Genomic DNA, 10,103 nt, shown 5'->3' with positions numbered 1-10,103 from the left:
GTCCATTCTTTATTCTTCTTACAATCAATGGGGTAGAAGTGAACCCGCTGATGTACTGGGTCTGAAAATCTGAATAAAAGCAAACTTTGCTTGTGGACAACAGAAGTTCTCACAGCTCCTTCTCTTCCCCGGCATGTCAGCACAACCTTAGACTTGTCAGGACTGGGTTACAGCCAGCTTGCCCTGGTTCAGGCCCTGATCCTGGCAAGACAGTAGGTAAGCCGATCAACCCTTCCAGCCAGCTCCAGCAGCCAAGACCTGAAATAGAAATGTACAGCTGAAGGCTGGATATGCACTGGGAGATCTGCAGTGTCCTCCAGGGGGAGGAGGAGGAGGACACCTTGCTCTGAGATCAACTCATTGCTCTCTGCCCTCAATATGCTTTGGTTACTGCTAGCAAAAGTGACTAATGTCCGCGTGGGAAATGGGTTTTGCCCAAGGCGAGCAGGAAATTACAAAGCTCAGCCCCTCAAGCTGTAGGTCTTCATTGTAGAGGAAACCTGTTGAAAAGTTGAGGCTTCCCCAACCCCACCACAGGCTGTGACTCCAAACTTGTGTACTGAAGTTTAAAGATTTAAAAAAAAAAAAAAAAGACTTAGGACCCATGTGAGCTCTGTAAAATAAGATGCTCTCTCTGCTCTTAGGGGCTGTGGCAAGGAGACCCTGAGGGATGTGATGGGACAGGCAGGGGCAGTGAGGCAGCAGCCCATTCCTTTCGCATCTTTAATTGAGAGGGGGCTAACCTGGCCCCAAGAATAAAATGCTGATAGGCAGTGAAGAAGCGCACTGGGGCTCCTTATCGCTCTGCGTATTTGACCCCGTCTGCAGTTTTTGACACTGGTTCTCATACCTCAAACCTTCCCAGGAGGCTTGTTCCATCTGATAAGACCTTGCTCGCAAGAAATTAGATATTTATTTACTGAAGGGAAGACAGCTATTATGGTTTCTGAGCTGATACAAACGTGCAAGCAGTGTCTATTAGGACAGTCTATTAGGAACTGTCTGTTAGACATGCGGCCCTGGTTGGGGAGCTGGGCTCCCTGGGACAGGACATGGCACAGGCTGGCTCTACCAGTGGTGTTTGAAGGCTCCAGGATGGCTTCTTCCATCTTCACCGCAAGACTGGTCTGCCCGAGGAGTATTTGTCCTTTCTGACTAAGAAACCACGCAGAGATGGTGGGCGGTCAGCATGGAAAAGAGCAGAGTGTGCAGACGGAGGAAAAAAAATTCAATTCGAACAAAGTCCTGAAGCTGTTTCTTTGCAAAATTTACCACCCCTGGAATCACCAGGGGTTAAAGCCACCAGTCAGGCACAACCTACTTGGCCATCAAGGCCACTTATTCAGATGAAATCTCTGTGTGATTTATATTTGTCTGTTACTCAGCTGGGGCAGCACATGAATAGCGTTTCGTAAGATGCTGTTAAAGGATATGTTGGCTCCTTACAGTACGTATTGGATTGCACATCTTTAGAAACAATGTAAAATAAGGGGGAAAAAATTGGAAAGTAAACTATTGCCTCCATATGTGAGTGGAAAATAATTTAATTATGAAATGAAGCTGCTATAGAGCACTGCCAAGAGGGCAAACAAATGAGAACTTCACCAAAAGGAGAAAATTGTCAGTCTTTCAGTGCATAACCATTTTGTTCTGAACAGCAGCAATTATGGAAATGTGCAGAAGAGTGTTTCACTGATGATAAATCTGCAATATGTCAAGCAATATTTGAAGATTCATATTTAATTACTGTGACTGCACAAATTAAACAGTGGAAAAAAGTTGTCAATGCTGTTTTTTAAAGCAGGGAAATGGATCTGATGCCAAGAGCAACATGGTTAACGTCGGTAACTAAAAGAGAGAGTTTCCCCACGGGCTAAACCTTGTGATGAAGAAGAGATGTCACTTATTATGCACTTTTGAACATGTTTGGAAAGGTTAAGAGGTAAATAGCCAGAACGATTACAGTCCAGGTCGGTAATGGTTTTTTCAGCCATATATTTCATCTGAGCACATTCTTTGTGTTCTGAGTCGCTCGTAACTCTTGATGACGACTTGGTGGGGCTTTTTTTCCCCTCCGGAAATCATTTCAATCACGGGGAGAGCCCACAGCCTGCAGCGCCTCGCACCCTCTGGTCGGAGGCACGGATGCTCTCGGCGTGCTGAAGTTATCCCTGCAGCTGCTCTGCCCCGGCGGTGCAGAGTCCATAGTGCCATCCCACCCTCTTGCAACGAAAAAGTTGTGCTAGGCCAGCCAGCACTGCTCCTACTTTTGTACTCAAGCTTCTGTACTGCGTTTTCAGACACACACAGAACTCGTATTCAATAAATAAAAGTAGGACGTTCTCCCTAGATGTTACCCTAATGGCCCAAGTGGCACGGGTACAAATGCCAGCCCTGATACTGCTGTGCTGTGGGGCCTCATGTAAGCTTTCTGCCCAATTTTCTCATCTGTAAATGAAGCAGAATGGTTTTTTTTGGAAAGATTACCTTTGCGAAGTGCTTTGATATTGAAGTGCTATGCAAGAAAGCGGTAATAAATAGTATTAGACACCAGGCGATGTCACACTGTAAAACACAGAAGAATAGTCACTGTGCCTACAAACCCCCCACTGAATCGCTGTCAAGGACACCGAATTTTGCAGGATGCATGAATGGGAGCGTTCCCTTCTGAAGATGCTGCGTGTGAAGGAGGTTGCAGGCTGCAGTTGTCATGGCGAGTATTCACATTCCCCATAGCAACAGGAGCGGTAAAGGACTGCATAAAAAGCTGCATTAAGTGACCAGGGCACAAGTTAATTCTCTCATCAGCATCCTTAACTCAAGCACCCTTCTGTAGACGAGGCACTCCACCAAAAAGCAAGCCTTCCCTTCTGTTCGTGACATGTTTCCTCTTGGTGGTTTCATTATGATTCATCCGCCGGTTGCTGCGCCAGTGACACGATCTGTGCCGTGGACGTACTGCTGCGTGGTGCCTGAATTAACGGGAGGAGATGATGACGGGGCAGCAAACCCGCAGGGAGGGCTGTTTTCATCGCACTTTGTGCGAGTGCTGTCTAATGCAGGTCAGCCCAAGTTCTGCAAGTGAAAGGATTGAAGCTCTACAGGAAACAATGCACTTTTTTTTTTTTTTAATTATTTTCAGAGTCTCTCTCTCTCTTGTTTTTCCCCGGTTGAAATGGCTGCTATTCTGCACTACCGTCGGTGTTAAAGGCAGGCAGGTGTATTAAATGGGCAGGGGGGACGAAAGATGTGGGGAACAAAAAGATGCCTCTAACACAGCAACTACTCTTTATTTCTTTATTAGTGGTGCTCCAAAGCAAGAGGATTTTTTTGCTTTAGTCAAAAGAAATTTGTTGTAAAACACCTTTTCCCAAAGCGTGGTTTGCGATTCTCAGGGAAGCCCTGGTTTGGTCTGCAAAGCCAAGTTGTTCGTGTACTGTGCTGAATGCAGAATTGTGTACAAAGGTGGGTGGCATTCATGAGAAACACTTAGCCTTGTTGGAAGATGGTTAATGCAAAGCAGCTAGGAAGCATTTTTTGGAAACCTGCCCCTGGAGGCAGCCAGGATTTGGCACGGAAGTGACCAGCAGGACCTGCTGGTAAGCCAGGCAGGGATGCAGTGGAAGGGCTTTGGGTCTGTGTGAGCAGGGTGGCAGCACCTACCTGTCCACATGGGCACCACAGTGGGGACAAGAAGAGAGACAAACTGTCCAAAGGAAAAAAAATCCAAACTTATTTCCCACAGGTCTTGCTTCTGCAAAACGTCACGAGTGTCATTGCTACGTGTGCATCAGACTGCTCTCTCTCCAGTCCCAACCCCTCATTCACAAGCCCTGACCAAAAGTGAATTGATATTCCTCTCTAGGTGAGGAAATTCGGGCTGTCTTGCATGCTCACTTTCTGTGGAAACACAAAAATAAGACTGCTTGCAGCTGCATAGCACAAACTGATATCACCAGGTTGGAAGATAGGGGTTGTTGCCACTTATGTCAACTGGCTTTTTGCAACATGGCTGGCGGATGAAATCTGTCACAGTGCTAGTTTCTAGCGTCGTAGTCAGTTCATTGATGATGTTCAGCACCTCCCCTGTGCCCAGAAAAACAGTGCACATTTCTGTGAGTAGAGAGCGCAGTAACATCCCACGCAGTTCTGTATAATTATTGACACATTTCAGTATTGTTTAGCGGTGAAACGTAGTGGTAAAGGCTCGCAGACTTGCATTTTAACTTGCTTTTGTTTAGGTATGAGCTCAGCAGCACAGCACCAGCAATGCCTGACGCTTTCGGTCTGCCTTGCTCCCAGGGTAAGATCTCTGCTGAAGTCGGGTCATTTGGTTTATGCATATAGAGATTGATTTAAACATGACTGTGTTTGTAAAAAAAGAAAGGCAGAAGGAGAACAGTGGAATGTGCCCAAAAACTGGGTTGACTTCAGTGCACTTGGGATCAAGGACATACGATTTTGTTTCTTGTTTGTATCCTAAAAGACCATTATGGGAGGCGTCTGGAGAGCTGTGCTCCGGGCCGGTGTCCCTTCTAGCTGGTGTCCCTTCTAGCTGGTGTCCCTTCTAGCTGGTGTCCCTTCTAACTGGTGGGCTCTGGTGTCGGGGGTCCCTCGGGACACCCAAGTTCTGTCAGAGACCCGCCGGCACAGCTTGTGCCTGAGCAGCCACCGCCTGACACACATACGCTGGCTGGCTGTCGGACTGCGCCTGAGCTTTCCTTGGTGGTTAAGTTCATGCAACTGTCTGTGGTGAGCGAGTCTGCGTGGTACCAGATGCATGCACAGATACGTACCTACACAGCGCTTTGTCAGTGTTTGCCACTGGGTGTGGCAGAAGGACCGTCAGCCCCACAATCATCCAGTGGTGGGTTAAACCCAAGAACCCAGCCTGCTCTCTGCTTTCCGCTGCCTTCAGAAGCCCTGATTTCATTTCTTGTGCTGGTCGCAGCACTGGGGAAGGACTGCACTGGGCACCTTGCCTTGGAGAAGCAAACTTTGCCTTCCCACCGGGTGAAATCAGGCGATTGCTTCTCCCTGCACCCCATCGCACGTGGCATTGCAGGGGGAGCACCCCACCAGCAGGGTGCCGTGTGCCTGCAGGTGCCAGCCGTCCCAGTGCCACTCTCCTTCCCAGTTAGCCGGCTGCTGGAGGAGATTAGGATGTAGTTGGGAGCCCTCTGGCTGCAGACCAGCCCGGGCAGAGCAGAGGAGGTGAATGTTAGGAGCTGGCAGTCAGACAGAGGGCAGGGATGGAGGCAGCTGCCGCTGTCCCCATCCCAGCACACTGGTATGAACAAAGCATCAGCAGAAGTACGATAGGAAATGTCCATGGCTGCTGAATCCAGGGGGATTTGGCCCTTTAACAAAACTATTATTGAGTTTTTATTCTGTGTCTCTGCTCATGAGGCCCCTCAGTGGCTGATTATACTAATCAGAGGTGATTATTCCCCATGCCCACTTAACCCGTAGTTAAAAGCAGCAGCCTGAACTTGTCGTCAGCCCAGCCTCCAGAAGATACGAACCCAGGATCAAAGCAAATGAATGCATAGGTACATTATCCTATGCTATCAAGCTAAAACACAGCTGAAAGAGCTTTAGAGTCGGTGGATGCTCACAGAAGGATAAGAGAAGAAGGAGGTAGCCCTTCATGCTTTTACAAGGGTTTTTTTTCCCCCACTTTTTTGGGTTAGGCAGAATAACAGGCCACAGGAATTCTTATCAGAGAATATTTTACTCCAGTTAAGAAAGAACAATTTTTCCTTTATAAAAATAATATTCTTTGTTTGAAGCATGATCAGCCACATTAAAAATATTCTTTTTCCTGGCCAGACCTCTGACTTCGGCACCTCTCAGCTTTCCAAATACATACGAACGTGTTCCACATGCCTGCAGATGGGCCCACTGATCATTTTCTGGCCATGCTGCTATTCTAGCACAAGAAAATACACCCCAAACCAGATATCTCTCTTGCCTCTACAAGAACCATCTGCAATTATTTTCTATAAAATAAGGAGCTGGATGATGGAAATTAAAATGGTTGGTCCTGAAAAGCTTAGTTGGAACTTTGTACCTAAATGGTGATTAACTCATTTGTACCCCTAATCCTTTTAAGCAGTTGCATAAAGATTCAAAGTGGCACTCAAGGATGCTCTGTGGCACAGCAAGGAGCTCCTTCCAGCTCACAGGGATGCAAGGTTTTACACCAAGGGGGAAATCCTGTTCACACTGGAGTAAATGTGGTTTTGTCCCTGCCTTCAATGGAGTTTCCGTTCCCTTTTCTGAACCTAAATGAGAATGGGATTTCACCCCTCTTCTCACGTGATTGTGGTGCAAACCCAAGCTTTATTTTTAAATCTTTTTAGGGGTGAAAAGATGAAGGCAAAACTATATAAGCCTGGAGAACAGATGCATCTCCAGCGGGAGGAGCAGTCCCATGGTTGCAGGGTGTTGCCTGAAGCAGCGAGGTGCTCTGAGCAAACAGACCCCAAAGAGCAGCAGCAACGTCCGTGACTTCTACGGGGCACAGCAGAAGTCACCACAAAGCCTGACCCCGGTTGTCTTACAGGTGGCACAGGGCAGTCTTTGGGCACGGGGAAGGTTGTAATGCCACAGAAGGGAACATGCACGGCTGTTTCCAGGAGCTTTTAGTGAAACTTCCGAATTCACAAACGTGCTCGGGCCATCAGCTGTTAGATAAGAAACTGCAGGGACAAACTTTCACACTGATGGACTCTTGGGCAGTATATTTTTCATGTTACAAGTAAATGCGACTAAAACATTCCAGAAACTTCAGCTATATTCTCTAATTTCAATAATTATTCATCTCCCAACTTTGATTTCGTTAAATAACCAATGCCATCGTTCAGAGTCGAGAACTTAATCTGCAGGAAATTCTGTCTTCAGAGAAGATCAAAGTAACTTCAGGGGTGTTAAGCACGCACCTACAGCACTTGATCCTGAGAAAAATTAAGTGCATGTTTAAATCAGCCTGTCCCTTCTCATTGGTTCTGTGCGTTAACCTAAGCCTCTCCCTAAACATTTTCAGCGCCGGGATCAAGGACCCACAGAGACCTCCATGCTTGGAAAGCAGAGACCTGAAAACGTAACATGCAAAGACACCAAAACACCACCAGGCTGCGAGGGAAGTGCCTGTTCATTCCTCTACACCTACCTAAGCCATAATAAAAGATTGAAAGTCTCCTCGGCGATATAAACGTGGAAGATAGGTGCGTACAATAGAATGCAAAGGTGAAATAGCCCTGTTTATCAGGCACAATTAAAATGAATAGAGGATGACTAATAAAGAGGCAGTTTAAAATCTTTACACGACGTGGTATCAAGGTAACAGCGTTGTGCAATAGTACAATTCACTCCCTGTCCTGCTGGCCTCACCTCGGACGCCTGAACCACATCCCGGAGAAAGCTGCACAGCACCAGCCCCTGCGGATCAAGGCAAGGGTGTTTGTTCCACTTTGTTGTCTATATCCCTCGCTTTCCTTTCGGTTTGGGTTATCCCAAGCCTCACACCTATAGCTGATGCAGGAGAGCATCATGTTGAATTTCCAGGCATGCTCCAGAGTGAGATGGGGCTTGGGTGCTGGTTCTGGACTTAGTACTGTGCAACGCAAATGTTTCCTGGCTACGGTGTGTAATTTAAAGGCTAATTTGGACAACCCTTTGCTCCAGATGAAAGACCAGGCATGGGAGTGGGAGCGTGCAGACTGCAGCCCAAGTTAGCCCTCTATTTCTTCATTTGTGTTCCTCCTTCATGGTCCCTGCTGGACTGCAGGGTTCTCCAGTGTGCTGGGACAGCCTGTAAATATATAAATATAAATACAGTATTCTTTGCTGGTTTTGTTTTCTGGCCAAAACCAGTCTTCTTTTTGTTTTATAGCTGCTGATATGGCTTTGCAACACAGCGTTGTTAAAAAATAACAAACAGCTCTGAGGATATGGCAGCTATCGCAGAGAACAGCTAACGCTGCCCAACGCCGCAGCTTGCTGAGCAATGCATGGGTTTTGTCTTGTCGAAAGGGCTGCTTCGCCCTTCTTGTTTAACTTTTGGAAGGTTCTTAGTGTAGTGTTCTTCTAACAGAGATAATTAGTGTCATCCACACGAAAACTTTCAGCATTGCCACAGGAAGAGCAGTCCCTGCGCTTGCCCAGCCTGCTGCCAGCTGCACCTCTACCTGCCAGGGGAGTTGGTTGAAACATTTGGAGTGGAACATGATTTCTGGTCAGACAGTCCTGTTACTCTGATTAACGCGTGGTGTGATATTCCGGAGGGTTTTGCAGCATCATAAGACTGTTGATGCTGTTTGCTGTGCCTGCCGGGCTTGCAGGATGGGGGTGGCCAGGCCGTGACTCCAGGCTGCAGGGATGGAAATGTCCCAGACACAGAGGTGACAGCAGCACCAGCACAACCTGGGGCCATTGCTGCGAGCCCAGCCCCTCTGCGGGTGCTCAGAGGGTGCGGAGATTCCCCAAATGCCCCACATGCAGGCAGTGGCATCCTCCAAGCAGCTGCCACCCAGATCAGCAGGCTGCCCTGCACAGACACATCCTAACTCAAGTGAAAAGGAGAGAAACTCCACATTTGCCAGCTCTTTGTGCCTTGCCTGGAAGAGGGCAGGAAGGATTTTTCCTAAATGGACCAGGGAAGTGCTGCCCCGTTCCATGTGACAAGGGTGCGTGCCTCAAAAACCTGCTCTCAGGGAAAATGAGATTTGCCACCTGAGGCACAGCCACGCTGCCTCGGCTCCAGTAAGAGGGCAGAAATATTACCTGGGTGCCAAGGTGCCTGCTGGCTTGTCCTCATCAGTAACAGCTGATGCTCCTCTGGGGTATTGTTTCTCCTTCCTCGGTGGCACCGGCCTTATACTTTGCCCTGTGGCAAAGCCTTTGGTCTGGTGTCCCCTTTGGGTTCTGCTTCTGTCCCTTGGGGTCTGGTGCGGGGCTACGCAGGAGCGGGAATCCTGGCTGAGCAAAGAAAGCTGGGAGAGGGCAACGGGCAGGGACATTGGGGCCTGGGGGTGCTGCCCAGGCTGGAGGGGGGCATCTGAGGGGGGCTAGAGGGGCTGAAACAGACCCTAACCTGTTTGTAAGAGGGTGTGCTGCTTTGAAAGGGGGCTTGCATGGTACGGGTACCTGCCGGGGCTTTAGTCAGGGGTCCCGGCTGTGCCCCCAGCCTTGCTGCCAAGAGCCTTCGGTGTCCGGTGCTCGCAGAAATAAGAGAAACAGAAACGGAGCCCGGGCAGGCGGCTCCGCTTCCCCCCTCGGCGGGGCTGCGGGCTCGGGGCGCTGCGGGAGCGGGGCGGGGGGCGCAGGGAAGGAGAGAGAATGGGGAGAGCAGACAAGAAGCCGGGCGAGGAAGGAAGCCGCAAACGCTGAGCCCGTGACTCACGGCGCGGAATGAGCAATGACGGCAGGGCACAGCGCGTTTCGGGCACGGGAGCGGGGCGGACAGCCCGCCGGGCGTCGCCGGGGGGGGGGTCGGGGAGCCGGCGGGGGCTCGGGGGTGCGGCGGCGCCCCCTGCTCCCGCACCCTCTGCGCGGCCGGGGCCGGTCGGGAGCCCCCCGACCCTCCCCGAAACCCCCGGGGGCCGCTTGCGCGCCTCCTGCGCGCCCCCGCGCCCCCCGCCGCCGCCTCCCCCGGTCCCCCCCGCGGGTGGCGGCTGCCCGCGGCCGCCGGTGGCACCGCGGCGGGAGGAGGAGCGCGCCTGTGCAGCGCCGGGAGGACGGGCCCAGCCCGCGCCGCGTTACACAACCGCCCGCCGCCACCGGGCACTTTCACAAGTCCCGCCGCGCAGCGCCGGCAGCCCGCCCGCAGCCGCGTTTGCGTCCCCCCCCCCCGTCCCCTCCCCCCTCCCTCCCTCCGCCTTGCGCCTCGCTCCGCCCGCCCTGCCCCTGCCCCACTCGTGTCCCGTCCCCCCCCCCCCTCCCCGGGCCATGTCCCCCGCGGGAAGAGGCAGCCCGGGGCTGGAGGAGACCCCCGGTGCCGGGGGGGCAGCGCGCGGGGGTCGGGCATGGCACTGAGAGCGGCTCCGGGACGCGCAGCCTGCCGGACGGTACGTGCGGGGCGCCGCGGGAACGGAGCGGGG

The 10,103-nt window shown here is 51.0% G+C and overlaps 1 protein-coding gene across 2 annotated transcripts in view; it reads left to right on the top strand.

The window, feature by feature from the left end:
- The first annotated feature begins 2,936 nt into the window (after positions 1-2,936).
- Positions 2,937-10,103, top strand: part of PASD1 (PAS domain containing repressor 1) — a 53,853-nt gene continuing 46,686 nt past the window's right edge. Inside the window, exons 1-4 of one of the 2 annotated variants that reach the window (XM_067005083.1) lie at positions 2,937-3,062; positions 4,242-4,303; positions 6,366-6,467; positions 7,049-7,229. The gene's annotated coding sequence lies outside the window, so the exon portion shown is untranslated. Of the gene's footprint in view, positions 3,063-4,241; positions 4,304-6,365; positions 6,468-7,048; positions 7,230-9,869; positions 10,071-10,103 lie in introns of those variants that run through there. The other variant, XM_067005082.1, reaches the window with a different exon arrangement.

Source organism: Anser cygnoides, chromosome 13 (genome assembly GCF_040182565.1).
Source record: "Anser cygnoides isolate HZ-2024a breed goose chromosome 13, Taihu_goose_T2T_genome, whole genome shotgun sequence".
Classification (NCBI taxonomy): domain Eukaryota; kingdom Metazoa; phylum Chordata; class Aves; order Anseriformes; family Anatidae; genus Anser; species Anser cygnoides.
Note: the sequence above shows the minus strand (reverse complement) of the source record. Positions and strands in the feature narration are given on the sequence as shown.